Consider the following 22,198-nt stretch of genomic DNA (forward strand, 5'->3'; position numbering starts at 1 on the left):
GACTGAGTTCGAAGGCTTCATATTATCATTTCTGTTTTATCGCAAAATTCAAACCAGAACACAGCTTTACGATGCTCTAATTAGAGTAAATTATATACGGTGAAAATTTCATTGCATATTGATTCCAAAATCTTCATTATCCTCACTTTTTTAAGACTTTTAAATTTCAAGTTAAAAAAAAGGACCTTTAGTTCGAATCACACGAGTCATCGTTTTTTCTATTACTTCTTATGACAATGATTGTTACACTACTTACAGTCCGCGTAAAACTGCTAGTCTGCTCGGAATATAGAAATGAATCGCGTCGCCATAACAAATTGTATGACTACACCCGCTCGCAACAACTTCATAGCGGACTAGCAGTTTGGCGCGGACTATACCAGTGTTTTATCCGCTAAAAGCTTATCACTCACACGTTCACCAAGTACGAGATAACATCTGGGCGGGCCGCCCGCCCGCCGGTAGCAGTGCAGAACGCGCGCGCGGCCGGCCGACACGCCACGACACTTTCCGCTCTAGTGACATCGAAAGTGAAGTGTATGTGAGTGTCTAGTGGAATTAAGTTTGGATGCGCTTTTTTTTCGGTAAGTGGTTAGTTTTAGTCGGTTGCCAGTTACTCATACTTTGTTTCTTAATTTTTTTTGCTGGATTTGCGTGTTTTATTTTGAATTGCGTACTTTTTATTTGCTCAAAATTTATTATTGGTAAGTATGTATATTAAAATATGAAGTTAATTGTATCGAGTATAATTTAAATATAACTATTCAAAAGTTAGCAAAGTTTATTATCATTAATTTAAAATTACTTTATATATTTTTATAAAGTGAATAAAAAGATATAAAATATTTGTTAGTGCTCTGGACGCGTTGTTCGTTGCACCTTTAACATCTGCACTTGAAACAACATCTTTGAGTTTGTTTAAAAAACATACTTAACGTTACTAAATTAAGTTTTAAACGAAATATTAATATTATACTAATAATATATTCGTTTCGTTAATATTAAAATCTTAAATAGGTCTATACTTATTAAATTGCGATGTTGTCGAAATCCTTCCCCTTAAGCGATACCCTTTGAGCCATCGAGCCATTTCCGACCCAACAAGCAGTTCATAGTCCACATATTTCCTCGGTGTTTGGTTACAATACGTTAGGTATCCTCTTCCTAGAATATTTCATCATCATCAACCCTTTATTGTACTACTGTTGGGCACGGGTCTCCTCTCATAACGAGAAGGATAAGCCATAGTCCACCGCGCTGGCCAAGTGCGTATTGGTAGACTTCACATACCTTTGAGCTTTTTTTATAAGTCTCAGGTTTCCTCACGATGTTTTCCTTCACCATTTAAGCAAGTGATAATTATTTTCTGATACGCACATAAATTTTAAACATCAGAATATTTAAGGGACTGCAAAACGTCCCCGACTACCCTCTATAGACATATAGGTACCTATTGCATAGCTACTCGCTAAGGTAGACGTAGTTAACACTACTTTTATAGCTAAGTGGACATAGTCGCTCTATTAATCCAATTTATTCATTCTAAATTGGTTCTTGTACTCTCTTTTTGAACGTTAACAGTTTTCAGAAGCTTCGGTATATGTATTGCTGAAGGAAAGCGGCGAAAGTTTCTATACTCTGCAATACAAGAGCTAAAGATAAATGGCACAGAAAAAAATACAAATTGTTTAATATGATGTTTTAAAAATTGCAACACTATCATCTGATTCACCGAAATCATTAAAAAAAAACTAAACTACGTATTCTAAAATTATGTTTCATTCTTTAAAAAATGGTGTAGCACCAAACCATCATATTTGAAGGTGGTAGAACCCTTTGTGGTTCGACTCCGGCGACACCACCGCCACACCTATTTCTACCTAATAACAGCAGTGTTAAGCGCTGCTGTGTTCCGTTTTGAAGGGTGTGGTCAGGAAGACATACTTTTCCGAGGCGTTCCAGCTTAGTCCTCAGGGGTAGCGGCGCATCAGTGGCCGACCTCAGGAAGGAATATCTAATCCTATCTGGAGTTGATTACAGATGTCCATGAGCGGCAGTAGCCACTTACCATCAGGTGGTCTGCATGCTCGTCTGCTACTCCTATATTATAAAAACAAAATAAAAATGTTCCAACAAAAACCATAACAAATCGTTTGTTACTATTAAGTGCGTTCAAAACCAAATCTCTTCTATTTGTCAGTCATAACGTTCATATTAATTAAGCTCATTGTTAACCGTATTTGCAATGTGTTTAGAATATCATTCATTTGACGTGAATCTTAACTCGAACATGTCTTGGCAATAATTAATGTACATGTAGGAATCTCGAAATGAACTATGAAATTCATTAGCTTATCTACTTGAACTGAAATTAATAGCAATTGACTTAGCTAGGCCCGTTTATATAGATGCAGTTTCTGAAGGCGGGGATTGACATGAAATATTTGTAAATTGTATATATTCTTAATTATAGTTTTTTTTTATAATATAAGAGTAGCAGACGAGCATGCAGTCCACCTGATGATAAGTGGCTACTGCCGCTCATGGACATCCGTAATCAACCCCAGATAGGATTAGATATTCCTACCTGAGGTCGGCCACAGATGCGCCGCTACCCCTGAGGACTACGATGGAACGCCTCGGAAAAGTCTGTCTCCCTTACCACACTTTTCAAACCGGAACACAGCAGCGCCTAAAAGTGCTGTTATTAGGTAGAAATAGGTATGGCGGTGGTGCCGCCGGAGTCGAACCACAAAGCGTTCTACCACCTTCAAAAGTTATATAATTAAGACATCATTGCTGTGATGCGGAAAGTAGTCTAGCTGACGGAGCGTGGTTGCTGCCGCTTATGGACATCTCTATATAGAGCAGGTTCTTTTTGAAGTTGATCATAGATGCGTTTCCATTTCTGAGGACTAATGTATTAAATGTATTATAAAATGTTCAACAGTGTGTCGTCATCATCATCAACCCATTACTGTCCCACTGCTGGGCACGGGTCTCCTCTCATAATGAGAAGGATTAGGCCATAGTGCGTATTGGTCAACTTCACATACCTCTGAGATTTGTTTTTTATATATCTCTCAGGTATGCAGGTTTCCTCACGTTGTTTTCCTTCACCGCTTAGCAAGTGATAATTAATTTCTAATACGCACATAACTTTGAAAAATTAGAGATGCGTGCCTGGGATTTGAACCTCGGACACCTCGATTGAGAGGCCGAGTTTCTTAACCACTAGGCTATTACTGCCTATCAACAGTGTGTGATTCCTATAAAATCTTTTTCGATTTCGAGACAGACTTTTCCGAGGCGTTCCAGCTTAGTCCTCAGGGGTAGCGGCGCATCTGTGGCCGACCTCAGGTAGGAATATCTAATCCTATCTGGGGATGATTACAGATGTCCATGGGCGGCAGTAGCCATCAGGTGGACTGCATGCTCGTCTGCTACTCTTATATTATAAAAAAAATCGTACTTATTCAGCGTGGTAGCTACAACTTTCTCTACTGAAAGGGGATCTTTGCTGAGCAGTGGGTCAATAAAAGGTACGCCGTGACATAGGTATATTTACAGCTATTTGCATGTACGATCGCTTTTCAATAAGGTACAGTCACTCAGATTGAGTGGCACTTATTCCTAAGTACCCATGCTATTTTTAGACCCAATTTCGGCGCCCTTCTAATATGACGTCACTGAACGTTGGTAACTTGGATAGTAAATACATAATAACTTGTAACTTACTTTAGAATACATACATATTTTTAAAAACTGTTTTTCAGCAAATTTCTTCCATTCCATTTTACTTCAACAATATTTTTTTGTCACGCGTGTTTTTGTTTGCGGGTATGTCAAATGTATGCGTGATGCCTGTTGCAATCCGTCTCCATCCCGCGTGCGTGTGGCTTACTAGACAGCAATGTAATTGGCACGCATGTGAATCTGTACCACGGATGGGAAACACGCGTGATTGGAAAACGCGCTTAAGGCTTCAAACGTATATTTCATGAACCCCGCCTAGAAGACAATTTTGCTGTAATGACCGCGTATTTGAGACCATACAAGATGAAGAGGGATTCCAGGGTAAATTTTACCCACTTTCCGTTATCAGATTGAACTAAAGTTTTTATAAATACATTTGGCAATCACTATTAGATCGCAATTCACTATTATGACTACGAGTATGTCCCAATGTGGCGACTAAATATTTTAATGCACCCATATTCTATGGGGATCAAAGAAAAGGGTTTTCTAATAAGAATAGACGTTCCTAAAAAACTTGATTTTAAGAACTGCTTTTTAAAATATATATTTATGTTATTCTTTCTGTCTAGACGGAAGACAGCATGAGTATACGTAGTATAAACATAATAAACGATGAACAAAAGGTTTTCTGTAGAGTTCATAACTTCATATTATCCATTAGAAGTATCTGCCAATCAAGCTAGTCCTTTACCGCCGAGGTCGCTCTTTAAGTAATGAAATGTCCTTATAAAGTGATGTCAAAGGCGTCATTTTTTTAACGTGAAACAAGAGGAATATTTTTGTATTTTTCTTTAGTCTCATTTTAATATTATAAAGAGATGTGCTTCAAACTCATTGCTTATTATATTAATATAACTGCCTGACGACTGTACTTATTTATATTAAAATAAACTAAAGTATTCGATTGTATTTATTTACTGTTGAAAAGCTACTATTAATAATACCTAAGGATGGTAGACGGTTTTTAAGTGTAAAATTATTAGGTGAATATATTATTAATTGTGATGAAATATTTACTTTGTTTCTTATTAGTTTTGTTAATGCAAATTTATTGTTTCCTGTAATTTATTTTATAGGAGAATTCTTTTTCTATTATAGGAGTAGCAGACGAGCATGCAGCCACCTGATGGTAAGTGGCTACTGCCGCCCATGAACACTGTAATCAACCCCAGATAGGATTATATTCCTACTTGAGCTCGGCCACAGATGCGCCGCTACCTCTAAGGACTACACTGAAACGCTTTGAAATTTTAAGTATGTTTCCCTTACCACACCCTTCAAACCAGAATACAGCAGCGCTAAACACTGCTATTATTAGGTAGAAATAAGTGTGGCGGTGGAACCTCAAAAGGCTACCACCTTCATTTAAAACTATTTTATTCTTTGTTGCCATTTCGTGACAAGAATATATTGAGAAACACGATAAACTGATCCTTTTCTTTCCCACAAATTTAGCAGTCAATTGGGATTTTGCGGTCCATCTATAAGTGTTGTCGTCGTAATAGGTGTGTGTGTGTGTGTGTGTGTGTGACGTTAAAGAAATACGTGCAAAAAGTAATAAAATCCAATATTCGGGTAGAATATAAAAATGAGTCGAGTGAAAACGTTGAATTGGATTTTTGGCATACGTACAAATTACATATTTGCATGTAAAGCATATTTTCATATATGAATACACTGAGAATAAGGACGTTCCACCGTGCCTGTTCACACTTCACTGGGTTTGTAAACAACTCTTACATTGAACAAAGGTTTCGATAATGGCAGGAAGCTAAAATACGATGGCTAAGTACTAGTAAGGTGGATTATGAAATTGAAAATATAACTATTATTGCCTATTGCCGATTGCCTAGTGGTTAAGAAACTCGGCCTCTCGCTTGAGGGTCCGAGGTTCAAATCCCAGGCACCTTGATTTTTAGAAGCTATGTGCGTGTTGGAAATTAATTATCACTTGCTTAAATGGTGAAGAAAAACATCGTGAAGAAACCTGCATTCCTGATAAATCATAAAAAAAGTTTTCAAAGGTATGTGAAGTCTACCAATACGCTCTTGGTCAGCGCGGTGGACTACGGCCTAATCCTTCTCATTATGAGACCCGTGCACAGCAGTGGGACAGTAATGCGGTAATGGGCTGATCATGATGAAAATATAACTATTTATTGAAATATAGCGTTTTTTTAAAAGTAATGAGTCAGGAAAAGACCGACCCGTATTTATAACTTGATTTCGAGTACGAGTTTATTTATCTTGATTGTAGTCTAAGAAAAGGTCTTAAATAAATACAGATCTCCAAAAACATGTCACGTGCAGAACCCTACGTGACTTTATTTGTAAAAACCGAAGATTACCCGTCTGTGGTCCCTAATCTACCATGATTGCAAGATTAGCTTTTACATCGATGACACAGTTAGGAATCTTTTGAAAAAGTCACGTAGAACGGTTACTTGGTAATTGAGCTTTACAGCTATTTCTAAATATATATAACTAAAAGGTGACTGACTGACATAGTGATCTATCAACGCACAGCCCAAACCACTAGACGGACCGGGCTGAAATTTGGCATGCAGGTAGGTAGATGTTATGACGTAGGCATCCGCTTAGAAAGGATTTTGATCAATTCTACCCCCAAGGGGATCAAATAGGGGATAAAAGTTTGTATAAATCTTCTTACTTAATAATTACATCGTAAGGCGAGCGAAGCCGCGGGCAAAAGCTCGTATAACATGTAGCCTCACCTATGTATTGTATTTGTCTCTCACCTATTATAATATGTAGCCTTCTAGAAAAATGTTACGTAAATTAAATTATTTTCTTTTTTTTATTTATTTCTTTAAGTATTTTTTTCGTTTTCTTAATTATTATTATTTTCTTTTTTTAATATTAACATTATGTAGAGTTTATTCAGTATGACAATTGACAATTTGACTTTTTAATCACAATTTTATGTCGTCTCATATACAGGGTGAATTTTTCAAATAGGCCTTCAGGGCCAAATCCGAAACTATAAGATTTGAAACATTAGGCCAAAAATGATTTTAATATGCGAAATGTTTAAATTAATGAATGGCGGGAACTTAACTGCCAAATTAATATAAAAAATGTATTTTCTTACAATTGAGGCCTTTCCTTTAGTTAGTTAGTTCCGTCATTTGTCATTACTTCCCAGATTTTTATTCTTATAAGCAACACTATCAGAAAGTGGAATAATATAGAGGGTGTATTTTTTTTCAAAATGAACTCTTTCGATTCCCGGCTAGGAAAAAATATATTTTAAAAAAAATGTGAGCCGTCACGGGACGCCTGGCAAATGTGAAACATCGACATTATTTTGTAAAAGTAATATGCAGAAAAGAACATATTGTGATAGGAACTAAATATGTCATAATGATAATATAAAATATTACGATTTTTTTCCAGATAACGATGACTATTTATTGAATTCGATTGCGCATGGCGACGCGTCGCCACACCGTACACACTACCGCATATAGACTGTATATATACCATCGTATAGATGGCGTGGCGACGCATGCCGTCGCCACGCCAGAAATCGGTTTTACGTGTGGCTATAGATGTTTCACATCAAAAGTAATGATATAGTTTTAGTTTTTTATCAAAATCGGCCTCGTAACCCCTTTCAGCATTTTTCGCTAATCCTTATAGTTTCGGGTTTGGCCCTGAAGGCCCGTTTGAAAAATTCAACCTAAATATATGAATATTATGATAATGGAAACGACTGTTCAATAGGCCTCAACCCGTCATCATGGAGGCCAAATAAAAACAAAATCGATTTATTTATGATTTAGTCAAGTTTTAGTTTAGAGACTTTCTTAGATTTAGAAACATTTCAATTGGTTTCGTCCGTATAAATTCTATAATTTTGGGGAGTTGATTACTTGAAACTTCTTTAATTAGAACTCATTCTATCCGTTTTATATAGCCTTTGATGAACTTCAGGTAATTACAAAAGTAGGTATATTTTAACTAAATTTTTGTCGGTTCGAGGCTTATTACGAAATATTTTTTTATAATATTGAAGTAGCAAACGAGAGTGCAATCCACCATCTTTTAAAACCATCATAGTTCAGGAAAGTTTTATTTCAATATTGAAAGAAAGAAAGAAAGAAAATACTTTATTCAAGCATATTGCAACACACAGTACAATTGCAAATAGACAAAATAATTTAAAAAAAGCACGGTTATAAAACTAGTTACTAAAAATAAGACAATATGTATAAGTATATAAATAAGACAGAATCCTTATAAAAATGTAAGAGTAAAAAAAAAATAATAATAAAAATACAATACATAACTAAACTTCTATGTGCTGCAACAAACGTGAATGGGGACAAACTCAGCGAATGCCATGAGCAGGTAGACTGCGTCTTGGCCCTGATTTTCAGTTAGCCCCGTGGCGTAATGTTGATCAACATTATTTTGCATCAACATTATTTTGTTTCGTACCACGACTTCCTTAAAACAGTTTTGTTTTATTCCTGTCGAGTGATGTAAAATAATGAGATTCATATTTCGCTTATCCATTGTATAAAACCAAAAGAAATTGTCATAGTTTGCGTAAAAAAATAAATTTCCAGCAAGAAAAGAATGATAATTTCGATCGTCGTCATACAAAACTGCTTATTGTAATATTATAAAATACAATCTTACTTTAAGGGGGTCGCGGTACGAAATTTCAATGTATGATTAAAATAATATTGTTTTAAGAGATGGTATTAAGCTGATGGTAAGTTTCCACTCTTGCCCATGGACATGTGTTGCCAACTCTATACAGAAGCCGATCAGAGGTTCATTGCTGCTCCTGAGGACTAAGACCCCCTCATATTATGTAAGTCAGCTAGCACCCTTCCACTGAAACGCACGAATACTTTACCCTAAAAATAGATGTAGCAGAGGTACCGCTACCCCTCCCGTCGAACCATGTCGGTCCTATCTTAAAAAATATTTAAAACTTAAGTATATTATACGCTGATCATAAACAAATATCTATTAAAGACATGGAATTCCTCTGTAGTCCTATATGTTTTTTAATTACTTCCGACCTAGGCCAGAGTCAGTAATGTTTATTAAAAATCGTCTTATCCTGTTAGTATTTCATCAAAGACTTTTCTCTGAAGAAGAGTATTTATCTTTTCTATTTCTATCTATATAATCTTCCTTTCTTAATCCACTTCAGAACTTTTGTAAATATGTTATTGTACATACAGCAGTTTTAAAATAAGATTAGTAAAGTCCGTTATATTATTAATCAATCTTAAACAACTGCCTACTAAAGTTTGACAGCACAAAATTGACATTTTTTGTCATGTTTCGAATTGTGGTTGGCAAAAAATTGTTAAGATTGATTATTATTAATAACGGTCGCAAAATGATGTATTCTAAGCTGTGTTTGAAGATAAATAATGGTGGGCATAATCATATCGAAATGTACAATTTACTCCTATTGTCAAAAGTACTCAAAGCTCTTAAAAGTCAATACGTTAAATAGGCTCTTTAGTCCCTTTCGTTTATGTACCCTTAGTATGAGTTACGTTGTTATAGAAATTTTCTGATACAGTCCGCTAGGGACGCTGATTGTAAATATATGGGCAAATACGTACATAAATACAAAAACAGTTATTTTGTAAAAACTTAAAAACTCATACTAGGGGTACTGTTCTGTCGAATATAACATAACCGGAACTGAATATCAAAATTTGACCAAATTCTAAAACTTTACCGCGCACGAATTCTAATTCTGTCAGTACTGTACGGTCACTATTATCATACTGAGTCAAAACCACACATGCTTAATACAGGCACCCTTTACAGCTGTCCCTTTAAACACTTAAACTTTTAGTTCAACAAACCCAACGGCGAGTTTTACGGAACCCTTTGATCTCGTTTGGACTTGTATCATCGGCTAAAAACTAGCAATGCTGTTCAGTATTATTGTAATTTACTGATAGATCCTTTTCATTCATTTGACTTATCATGCGGGCATAGATTTGTAAAGATCCTTCGCCGACTGTTTACATCTGTGGTACGGGCGAATTGTTAAATGTATAAAACAATATAAATATTAAAGGCCTTTAAAAAGCATTGTTATGAAGTATATAATATAATGATTAATGAGAGGTATGTATTGGTATTTATTTAGGTATTGAGAAAATTTTAAAGCACATGTAGTTAACGACCAATAACTTCAATAACTACTAACTGGGGTTTTCTTGCACTTGTAGCAAGTATTAATTAATTAATAAAGCACATATTTTTTTCGACCGTGAAATTTCAAAATCATGTGCCTGGAGGCTGAGGTTTGAATCTCAGATCTCAATTAGCCGATTTTCAGATCACTGACACCACAGGAAAAAGCCTAGAATTATCATACTAACCTATTATATACACATATGCTTCTATCACTATTATTTTTACGTACAAGGAATAATAACGATAAAGTTGATTAATAATGTAAATATTGTTATTAATTAAACATGTAATTACGGGATGATTGATCTGTGATGTTTATAAAATCAGTTTCTATCGATTGATTTGCTTCTATTATTATCGTGTTTACGTTCCATAATGGAAAAGTCGATAAATGTAATCATTGTGTTGTTCCAACAGATGTCCAGGTTAAATTTGAGATCTGAAATCTGATGATTATTATTTTGATCCAAGATCAATATGGATAAGTCTTTCCTACAGATTTTTATTCATTTATTAAAAGAAAACTAAAATCATATCAAAATCGTGAAATAAGAAAAACACTCATAGAATATCAAAGTGTAGGTAAAAGAGTTGCTATATTCAAAGCGTGTCTGCGTTTATATCTGTAAAGTGTATTGTACTATATGGAGCTTCGGAAACAGACAAAAAGGGTAAATAAAAGTGCCCACTATGTCTCATTGTAACAGCTATACAATTTATTATTTTTACATTATTTTGTAATTATATATGAGGATTTAGATAAGTATACAATGTGATAAAAAAAACGACTTTAACTTAATGTAATCCCAGGAACAGGAAAATTAGAAAATTTATATAAAAAACCCGAGACGTATCAAGGATACGTAGGATACGTACTGCGAAGGGCAGCAATACCTACTTTTTGGTAATCTAAGTATATTATTTTTTATACTTTTCGTTTTGGCATTACTGATATCTACTTTGTTTATGAAAAGTGTTATTACAATTTATTTACTTTTACTACTAGTAAAAATCGAAAAAAATGCCAAAGGAATTGTAGAAAAAGGGCACTCAAAATGATTACAATTTGGAGCCTTTTCCAATGTCACATTTTAGTAATTGCATGAATATTTTTCGTAGAGTTTTTATGACGAACTATGTTTTTAAGACATTGTATTATTGACGGCGTTTTAGTGTTATTTATTTTAATTACAATAAAATTTAAGGGAAGAACGAGGTTGTTGTCAAATCCCATCTGAGATTGACCGCAGAAAGAAGTTGTAAAGTCTGGTCACAGTAGAAATATGGATCCTTATACTGTGGTCTGGCATCTTACCTCGTCCGTACCACACTCTCGAACTCACATCAGCGTTTAATATATGTTATATATTAAACCAGGAACATGTACTCGTATGATATGGTACCTCTGAGATCGACGCATGGAGATTTCTAGTACTTTTTAATATTTGACACTCATTACTAAAAATAAAACAAAACTGATTTAGAATAGCGTTGTATCGAATCCTAATGTGTTTTCAAACAAAGTTTCTCCTGAAAACACTTAGCGAAGTAGAATCGAATCGCACCCTTTGATCAATATCAGAATTTTCTCTGTAAGTATTTAGTTCAGAATCCCCAAACTACAAGTGTAGAACTTAATTCGAAGTTTACGTCTAACCGAATAAAATATTGAAAGTTTTTCGTGTCTATTACAAAATGTCGTGGACTAAAAAATAAAATAGAGGCTTTTTACATAAATTGGACGTCCCGGATGGGAAAGCGCAGAGCAAGACACGAATTTTCCAGCTTAATTATTTTATTAATAATATGATTAGATACATTATAAGTACTCCAGTAACATTATAAACAAACATTGAAATGAATCAATTGTATCGCCACATTGTTCTCGGTAATGTTTCCTCTAGACGAAAATTTCAATTATTTGAATAATTGAAGTCGAATATCGCCACGAGTATTCTGAATCACGCTATCGAAGTTTTCTAAATATCTGCCATATATACAAGTTCCGAACTGAGATTGTTGGAGCGCGGCCGCTCCCCGGACATCATCACCTAGCCCGGCGGGAGATCTCCCTTTGCCAAACTCATAACTATTTATTAATCTGTGGTATGGTTAAGAGATGACATCGATAGTTATGAAAAAACACTTTTAAATTTGGGATACAACGAAATAGAAATCAAATTATATGAATTGAAATAAAAATTTGAGACAGCAACCCTGAGGCGTTACCGCGCGATGTACTCGAAATGAAACAAAAACATTTTACGATAATTTAGTCTAGACCTTTAATTAATACAATTGTTATGATATAATTTAAAGTAACGGTGCTACCTGTAAAAATACGGTTTACGTATGATTGATGATCCACTGCTGGGCATGAGCATTTTCTCAAAATGGGAGGTTTAGGTCTCACTGACTAATTGCGTATTGACAGACTTCACACACCATTGAGAACTTTGTTTAAGGACTTTCAGGCGCACAGTTGGACATGATGTATTCTTTCATCATTAAAGCAAGTTGGAATTTAAAATAATCACCAGATTGAGCCGAATTTCAAATCACTAGACTATCATTCATCAACTCATTACAATAGTGCCACTGCTGGGCACGGATCTCCTTTCAGAATGAGAAGGATTAGGGCATAGTCCACCACGCTGGCCAAGTGCGTATTGGTAGACTTCACATACCTTTAAGATTTCTCAGGTATGCGGGTTTCCTCACGGAGTTTTTTTTCACCGCTTTAGCTAGTGATAATTAATTTCTAATACGCACATAACTTCGATAGATCAGAGGTGCGTGCCTGGGATTTAAATCTAGGCAATCTAGGCAAAAATTAAATGCAATTTGGTAGTCGTGGAATGAACATTTACATAAATGTAGCATCAACATATTTTGTAGCGGTTGTTTCTGTACATAGGTATTAAATAATACATGTTCTACCACTTTATAGCATTATTAATGTGCATATTACAAGTCTCCCAGCCTCAGGGCTTCGTTATACGCAGAATTACACGGTATTAGATACCTAAGGGACTAGGAGAGCGACCCAAGCAAATAATAATATCGAAGGATTAGTACGAATGCCTAAAATGTACTCAGCGATCTCATATATTTTTTATTGCGGCTAAAACGTAATTTTGACAGATACAACGCAATTTTTATTCCAAAATAAACACAACTTTGTTATGCGGTATTGAAAATTGTTATAAACATTTAATTCTGTGAAAACAGGTAATATTTAACGAAGGAAGATCCACCGCACCATCTAGTCTGAAACGTACCAATATGGAGCCATCATCCCAGTCTTCAGTAATCCCATAACAGAAGACTAGCTGTTATGGGATTCAGATGCAACCGGCGAAGCTTGGAGGCCCCCAGTAAAAAGGATGATTTGATTTTACAATATTACAAATGTCATAGACTATTCGTCTACAAATACGTACGTATGATTCCGGCGACCCTTTTTTCCGCTGATTTATATATATTTCACAGATTATTTGGTTCTGACAAACGAGCCCGGGGCGGACCTCCCTTCCGCCCCCCCTAGTCAGCTAGAGGATGCCACCCCTGTTTTATATGGAGTTGTACACATGTCCATTGTAACGGCAGTTACCACTTTCCAAGATGGACTGCATGCTCGTTTGCTATTCTAAGAAAATACAGAAAGCAAAGGCTTAGTAACTGACGTCTTTGAAGTTTTTAATCTTTGAGTAGGGAACCCCAAACAGACAAAAACTTGAATAGCTTTACACATTATGCTCAGTAAGCGAAACTGTTGACTGGTAATTCGTGCGAAAAAATACTAAATTGTACCTAATAATGTCTTTTAGAATAAAATGAATTCTGTCATGTCTAGTTGAGTAAGAAAATGCTGAATGAGCGCCCGACGACTTTAAAACCAGCAAATGACATAAAAGATAACTTTTTCTATAACTACATCGTTAGTGTCAAGAATGTGCTTCGTAATATTAATATTTGAAACTGAAATGCTCTAATTAGAAGATTTTCTTTGTTAATGTTATAATCTTTAATTTTTATGGATAATCTCAGCTTTTGTATTATGACGACAGCGATAGGCTAGTGGATGAAACTCGGCGTCTCGATCAAGGGGTCCGAGGTTTGAATCCGAGGCACGCACTTTTAATTTTTCAAAGATATGTCCCACTGCTAGGCACGTGTCTCAGAGTGAGATTAGGCCATAGACCACCGCGCTACCCAAGTGCGAATTGGTAGACTTCACATACCTTTGAAAACTTTTTTTAAGATTTCTCAGGTATGCAGGTTTCCTCACCATGTTTCCTTCATAGTTTAAACAAGTGATCATGAATTTCAAAAACACACATAACTTTGAAATTTAATCTGTTAACAACAATATAAATTTCAACAAAAAACAATTTAACACTATACACATATATAACAAAATAAAATAAAACTAATACAATGAACACAATTTTTTTATAAATGACACGCACCTATGTTTTTTTGAAAATTCATAGGTGTGTGTCTGGGATTTGAACCTCGGACCCCATGATCAAAAGGCCGGGTTTCTTACCACTATGCCATAACTGCCTGCATCCTGATTATCTTAGCGATATTTCCAATTTTAAAATTAACTTAAACCTTTTGAAACTTTATACCATTTTCGGATTACGGGCAAAGAATAGTAATATTCCTTAGTTATATATCTTTATATATATATATTTCTTATGTGCGTATGTCACTGAACTCCTCCTAAACGACTGGACTGATTTTGATGAAATTTGTTGTGTGTGTTCAAGGGGACTTGAGAATGGTTTAGATTCACAATTTAGTCCGTGTGAAAAGGTTTTATTAATTATTTTTAATTCGTAAGTAGTTATAGAATCGGAAACGGATGCATTTGATCAAGTGATGATCTTTAGAAAAGTTGTTGTCCAAGAGCACACGAGGGTTTGGGAGTTGGTAAAACCAATTTTCGACAGATGGCACCACTGTCATTCCAATGCAGGTACAAATTTTCCGTTTTATGTATGTCATATTATTTCTTTAAAATGCGGGCGAAGCCGCGGGCACCACTAGTTAGTTATATAAGTCGACAGGCTGACCAATGGATGCCAGTTATAATCGGTAATGCCGTCGGTCGAATTTGAATAATCTTTGTTGGTATTCAACTCAGCTGCTTGCCGCTATGAAGTTTGGGTTCTAGTCTGAAATTATAATAAATTGATTAATTACTCCTGGGAGGGACGTAGTTCTCATCGGGACTACTAATGTTATTAACATTATGTCGATAGTAAATAGGAATACTTGAATATTACCTGGAATTTTACAGTAAAATACTTAAGACATTGATTCTCCCATACAGGGAATGCCGTACCACGTTAAGAAGTATCGAAATTTGAAGAAATTGTGAATGTCAATCTTCAGTAAGTATACCATTGGACAGATTAAATGTTAATTAGGGGCATAAGCTTGTCGTCCCGGACGACCCGCGTGGCGGAGCGGACACCATACCGGTCTGATGCGCAAAGGGTCCCGGGTTCGATCCCCGGCCAGACAGATATCTAAATGATGAATTTAGATTTCTGTTTCTGGGTCTGGATGTTTGTGTATTTGTCTATGTGTGTGTCCATGACACAGGGCATCCTAGTGTGGGGATGTGAGTGTAGAAAGCGTTTATTTATGAGCAGCCGCTCGTCGAGGCGAGCCCTGGCCGTTAGTCTATTTGGTTAGTTCGTCTGTGGCATGTGTACATTTTGACAACAAACTGATGAAGCTGTTTAATCTAGCTCGTCTAGTTTAATTAGCTGTACAATACAAGCCCGTTACAAAGTAATTTATTCGACTGAGCTACGTCTCGAAACTTTTGTGAACTTTTCGTGTGGGTACTGTTAGAACAGTCCACCGCCTTATGTGACACTGAATACATTCGTATATTTTATATAATATAGGAGTAGCAGACGAGCATGCAGTCCACCTGATGGTAAATGGCTACTGCCGCCCATGGACTGTAATCAACCCCAGATAGGATTAAATTCCTACCTGAGATCGGCCACAGATGCGCCGATACCCCTGAGGACGAAGCTGGAACGCCTTACGCGCTGGAGCAGCGCTTAACACTGCTGTTTTTAGTTAGCGGTGGTGCCGCTGGAAACGAACCACAACGGGTTGTTCCACCTTTAAAATTAAATAAATAAATTAAAATGATAAATGAAATGTGTTATTACGAAATTACTGAATAACGGAGCGATGACATGAGACTCCTCAAAAGGTACAAACAGAATGCGCTTCTTTAAATCTAGCGATGCAGTCGCGACTCCTCTGGTGGTAATGACGATGACTACTTTCCATTACGAAGCCTGTTTGCCTCATTAGTTGATTAACTTTAAAAATAATCTTTTATAATGTACAAGTAGCAAACTCATACAATCCAGTTGATGGTAAGTGGTCATTGCCTCCTGTAGGCATTTACAATCAAGCACAGGTAGGATTGGAGATCGGTCACATATGCGTTGCTTCCCTTGAGGACTAATTTGGTATAGTCCACGTAAAACTGCTAGTCCGCTCTGAATATAGAAATGAATAGCGTCGCCATAGCAAATCGTATGACTACACCTGCTCGCATCAACTTCATAGCGGACTAGCAGTTTGGCACGGACTATAAGCCTCATATAAACGTGTCCCCTTACTACACCATGCAAACCAGGCCACAAGCGTTTGACCTGTTATGAGGTCATAGCTATTTAATAAACTCAGTATATCCTCTCCTTGGTCTTATATTACTTACAAAATTGGCGGAATCTTACCAAAATTGAGGACAACAATAATAAACGTGATCAGTCCATAATTATGGGGGTTCTTACTCTAATTATGAATCTGCGAACGACCATGGTCTTGATGGTTATTTAAGATTGTTTGTAAAGAGACCAATAGATAAGAAGAGTAGGTACTGCCTACCATAAAGTGTGTAATAATGGAGTCAGCGACTAATAACAGCAGTGTTAGGCGCTGCTGTGTTCCGGTTTGAAGGGTGTGGTAAGGGAGACAGACTTTTCCGAGGCGTTCCAGCTTAGTCCTCAGGGGTAGCAGCGCATCTGTGGCTGACCTCAGGTAGGAATATCTAATCCTATCTGGGGTTGATTACAGATGTCCACGGGCGGCAGTAGCCACTTACCATCAGGTGGACTGCATGCTCGTCTGCTACTCCTATAAAATAAAAAATAAAAAAGACAGTCGCTGCAAGTGGCTCGCGATCCTTCTTCTTTCGGCCCTTGGGCACCTTTACGATATTGAAGAAGCATACGAGCATATAGTCCCCCTAATAAGTGGCTGCTTCCGCAGATAGGATAGGAGTAAACATTAACTCCCGTTTTTAATAATTAATCTATCTAATGTTTGCATACCAAAGACAATTTGTACGAGATTGTCTCATTTATCTTTGATAGACAAAACCGGATAGATTGACTATTCATAATGAGTTTAAGTGATAACTACATTCTCGTGTCCTACCTCAATCTTATAAAAAATTATGGAGGAGTACCCAAATAATAGTAAGTACCGTAATAATTAATATTTATCAACCCCACATTTCGTTACAGCCCTTTGTTGTCGGAGAATAGTACCTACCTGTTATCGTCGTTAATAAGAAGCTTGGATATTAACGATATCACATTTTTATAACGTTACATTAAAGTAATAAGTGACTCATTTGATACTACAGTTTAAAAACAGATGCGGGTAGGTGAAGTGGGGACGACACCTTGGCGGCGCTCGAATTAACAGAGAGCGACATTCTGGTCGGAGACTTCAGCAAGAGCAGTCGAATAACGGAGATACTTGTGTAGTTATAATACTTCTAATCACTAGTGTGAACTTACTTACGTATAATTGTTATATCGTTACTCTGTACCGTTTATGTGACTATATTATTACATGACTTCAAGACCTTCAAGACGAGTTTGATTTCATCAGAAGTGTACAAGAACCAGCTCACAATCATGGACGGCGATTCGTAAGTACGAACATACTTGACACAGGAATAAAAACCGTGAGTTAAAACATTATTTTGTCATATGTGAATTTATCTTGGTAAAATAAGTAAAAATGGGGGTAGATAAATGTCGTTGATGTAAGGGCAAACTCATTTGAATTAAGAAAATGGATAGATTGAGACTAGTAATTCAATGAAATGTTAATACCCTCTGAAAATGATATACTTAAATTTTGTGAACAAACTTTACTCTTAGCAAATTACTTGTTAACATTGTAAACTGAGGTGTTTACTTCAAAATAAGTGCATTTTCTGTGAAGAAGTGTCTAAAAGTAATTTTGCAAGGCAGTTCTTGTGGTAAATCTGTCCATTTGGTTAAAGTCTGTGGTGTAAAAAGTAAATCCTAATTGTTCTAAAGTTACACCTACTTTGAAATATATAGAAATACACGTACTTATGAAAATATTTTAAGGATCTTTAATCTTAAATGTCAGGCTTTATAGATGTGGGAACCTAATGGTTGTTAATATAGGCTAATGTACGCCAGAAATTGCATACAGGTTAGATTTGAATTTATTTTTGATAACTTTTAATGTTTCAAACTGGGTTTACGTATATGCGTTTGTTATTATTGTATGGAGGGGACTATGCGGTAGCAACAAACGCAGTTACAGAGTACAGTATACCTACTTGATATAAGTGACACGTTTATTAAGTTGCAAAATTTTGATTATTCATAATTGTACAGAAATGTATAATATCTACGTGGTACATATTTAACTGACTGCAAATAAGTATCACGACCACGGTATTCAGTGGCTGAGTGTACCCACGAGGGAAATGGTAAATGAGTTTAAGGTTTATTGTTTTTTTTTTTGGATATTAATTGACTATATTTAAAAATTCACATCTACATTGTTCACACTTTCATTTTATAAATCAATGAAAGTTTCCTTTTGATTTCATATACTTGATACGTAATTGTTATGAAAGAAGCATACGTACGTTGCCAAATTTAGCATTCCATCAATTCTAGGCGAACTCACGCAGTACTGTGTACTACTGTGTTTTGACTCCCATAAAGTATAAATGCACATTAGTTAATGATCTATGAGAAAACTGAGAAACTTATGCGCAGCGGTCTTTGGAATATTATATATAAAAAAAACAACCTCCCATTTCACTTATACATAATATTAAATGTCTGTTTTAAATTTAGTATGCAACGTTTCGTTTTGTATTAATATTTCTTTACATCTCGTAATTTTAAACCTTTATTGAATTTGAATTTGACACATTACACGTCCTTTTGGTTTGAAAATTGGGCACTATCAAATACTGGTAAATGAAGTTTGCACCTTAAACGTTGAGGCGCTTAGACTATCGATATTATCAATTATGTGAGCCACTTACGAAATGATAAACGGGATCCACTTTGTATGGGATTGAGAATAAATTATTTTAAGTAAAATAATAATAATAATAATAAATTGATGCTTTTATAACTTGAGCTTAGTTCTATTTACAAGTTACAGCAATTAAGTTATTATACGTACATATTTAAAATGAGTCTTGCCTGCGACTTTGTTCATGTGGATTCAGAATATAGTTTGAATTGCATTTTTAAAACGAGTCTTGCCTGCGACTTTGTTCATGTGGATTCAAAATATAATTTGAATTGCATTTTTAAAACGAGTCTTGCCTGCGACTTTGTTCATGTGGATTCAAAATATAATTTGAATTATACAATGCCCTCTGTCAAGATCACGGAGTACATTGGTAATTTGAAATTCTCCATTACCTGGTCATGTAATGTTTTAAAAAAAAAAATGTATATTTTTGACATCAACTTCGTAGTTTTGGTTTTAATGCATTTTCAAACATACAAACCGACAGACAAAAAATTTTCTTTTTCAAATATATTCGATGTAAACACGTGAAGATTTCATTCTTATTATATGTATATCATAGCCGAATGAATAATAATGTTGTTTAATAATGTAATCAAATAAAACCATAGGTACATTTCGATGGGATTTTCTTATACAATAATTTACTTTTCATATAAATTTCATACGGTTCACAACTGCGTCATGTCTAGGTTTTCTCTATAGAAACATCGAGCGTCTCCTTGAGAGTGTTGGTTGTAAATGATACATATTATATTAATATAATCTATACAGATATTACGCACTAATATATTTTTATTACAAACTATATAAAAGTCAGGTGAAGCCGAGGCGTTTGAAATATATATAATGAATATGAATTGTTCGGTAATAAGGTGTATCATAAGATAGTTTGACTAACTGTTTGTTTGGCTGGCTGGTATAAAATCATGATCAACTTTAATAGACCTTTTTCAGGTCATAGAAATTTTAGGTTGTGATTGATAAGGAGCCACATGTTATGTAAAACAGTTATAGTTTTAAATCTGACGATCGTGATGAGACAAAATTAGAATTGGACAAGATTATTAAAATCATGTCATGTCAAAGTATTTCAAAATTTTTAAATAAATCTGACCGTTCAAAGTAGGTAAAAATCGAATTCAAATATTCCGTTACATACATACAGGTCAAGTTAATAAAAGCGTGGCAAAAATAAAAGCGTGTTTAAAAAAAATCTTTTATCAGTTGTAGACACAAATAAGTATAGTTAAATAATGGCCGGTTTCTGAAGTCATTTTTCTTGGTAGGTAGTTTACGAGTATGTATTCAATCTATCGGAAACTATCCGTTTGATAACTACCTACGAAAAAAAAAAATCCGCTTCCGAGGAACTCAATGTAAGACAAAGTCTGTTTAAACTCCGTTTAGATTAACGGACCATTTTAATGTGTTTATTCTTTCCATAACATTATTTGATTTTTTTAAAAAACGACGTTTTGCGTAAAGTCTGGCAAATCGTGCTTAGTATAATGCATAACTTTTACAGTAAAATAGCCCAAACTATAACTTCCTTATGGGAATCTTGATTTAAAACTTTTGGTGAAAAAAAAAAAAGTTAAGCTTATTACACAATTGACAAGTATGTCGCTGACGTGAACGCATGGGTCCTTCGCTTTATTAATTAAATTTTGAAATTCATGCAATAGTATGTATTATTATAACTGAATATAAATTCAATTTAATGTAATGAAATTTCTTTCGGACTTTCAAAAGTGGGTTATGTGGCCCTACTTTGAAAGAAATAATGTGAATTTGTGATAAATAACGTAAAAAATTGGGTTCATACAACTTATTACGTGTTGTACTTATTGTGTGAAATTCATGCTTTGTTTACCATTATTTAGTCTTTAACTTTGATATCATTCATTTCAAATATTCACGATATATTATTATTTTGATACTGCTTCATCAGTTGATAAAAGACGTACGTTGGAAAGGCAACTATTTGTATAAAATAACATTGTAATAATTAAAAGAAGTACTAAGTAGTAATAAAATAATGTTATAATAGTATTTTGAGTCGCACAGATTCATTTAGTGGCCAACTATAGATCTATCTATCTATCAGTATAACAGTTATTGAACAGGTTGTTGAGCATTCCGAAATGGACTAATAAGATAAACGTCGTTATTCTGATGCGTAACTTTATCGAATCAATAGTTGTTGGAGATTTAACTATTGGACTAAAAATCCAGACATAAGTAAAGTGGGCAGCTAGATGTTGTCATTACTGTAGGTGTAGGAAACTTTGTGGTTTGATTTTTATTTATCTGGAGTTAAGATGGATTAGTGCAGATGCCTCGAGCAGTGTGATGTTCGCGGGTGTCTCTTGGTGATGCATATGGTTGGGTTGACCCAAGGCATTGAGTACCTTGAAGACATTAAGTGAATATTGCATTTTTAGAGTAAATTTGAGTTGAGCACTGGCCGAATGTTATCGTAAGCAAGGTATAAAAACTGCGGTGATACATGACTAGAGTGATCCTATATGAACATCACCTAGTTATAACCGTGTTTTTATTATTTAACAATGGTCTAATGCATTCGCTTCAATACCTGTCGCGCATATGACATTTATGTAAAGAGTCCTTATGAACTATGCCTGCAACAGAAATCCGTGGTGAACACTGTTGGGGCAGATTTATAACCTAGGTAATACACAACTAGTGTGATTCTATATGAACATCACCTAGTTTAAGCCTTGGTTCGGATCAACAGTTCGGGCCTTTTACATGCGAGTCGGTATTGCAAGAAAATGCGTATAGTTAAAGCCATGTTTTTGATAAACAGTTCGGGCCTCTTACGTGCGAG

At 35.2% G+C, this 22,198-nt stretch overlaps 1 protein-coding gene across 1 annotated transcript in view; it reads left to right on the plus strand.

The window, feature by feature from the left end:
- The first annotated feature begins 475 nt into the window (after positions 1 to 475).
- The window catches only part of AkhR (Adipokinetic hormone receptor), a 96,757-nt gene continuing 75,034 nt past the window's right edge, over positions 476 to 22,198 (plus strand). The window contains exon 1 of the mRNA XM_073086235.1: positions 476 to 584. The gene's annotated coding sequence lies outside the window, so the exon portion shown is untranslated. The remainder of the gene's footprint in view (positions 585 to 22,198) is intronic.

This window comes from Epargyreus clarus, unplaced genomic scaffold (genome assembly GCF_041222505.1).
Source record: "Epargyreus clarus isolate Ecla_fem2 unplaced genomic scaffold, WU_Ecla_fem_2.2 ptg000024l, whole genome shotgun sequence".
In the NCBI taxonomy this organism is placed as follows: Eukaryota; Metazoa; Arthropoda; class Insecta; order Lepidoptera; family Hesperiidae; genus Epargyreus; species Epargyreus clarus.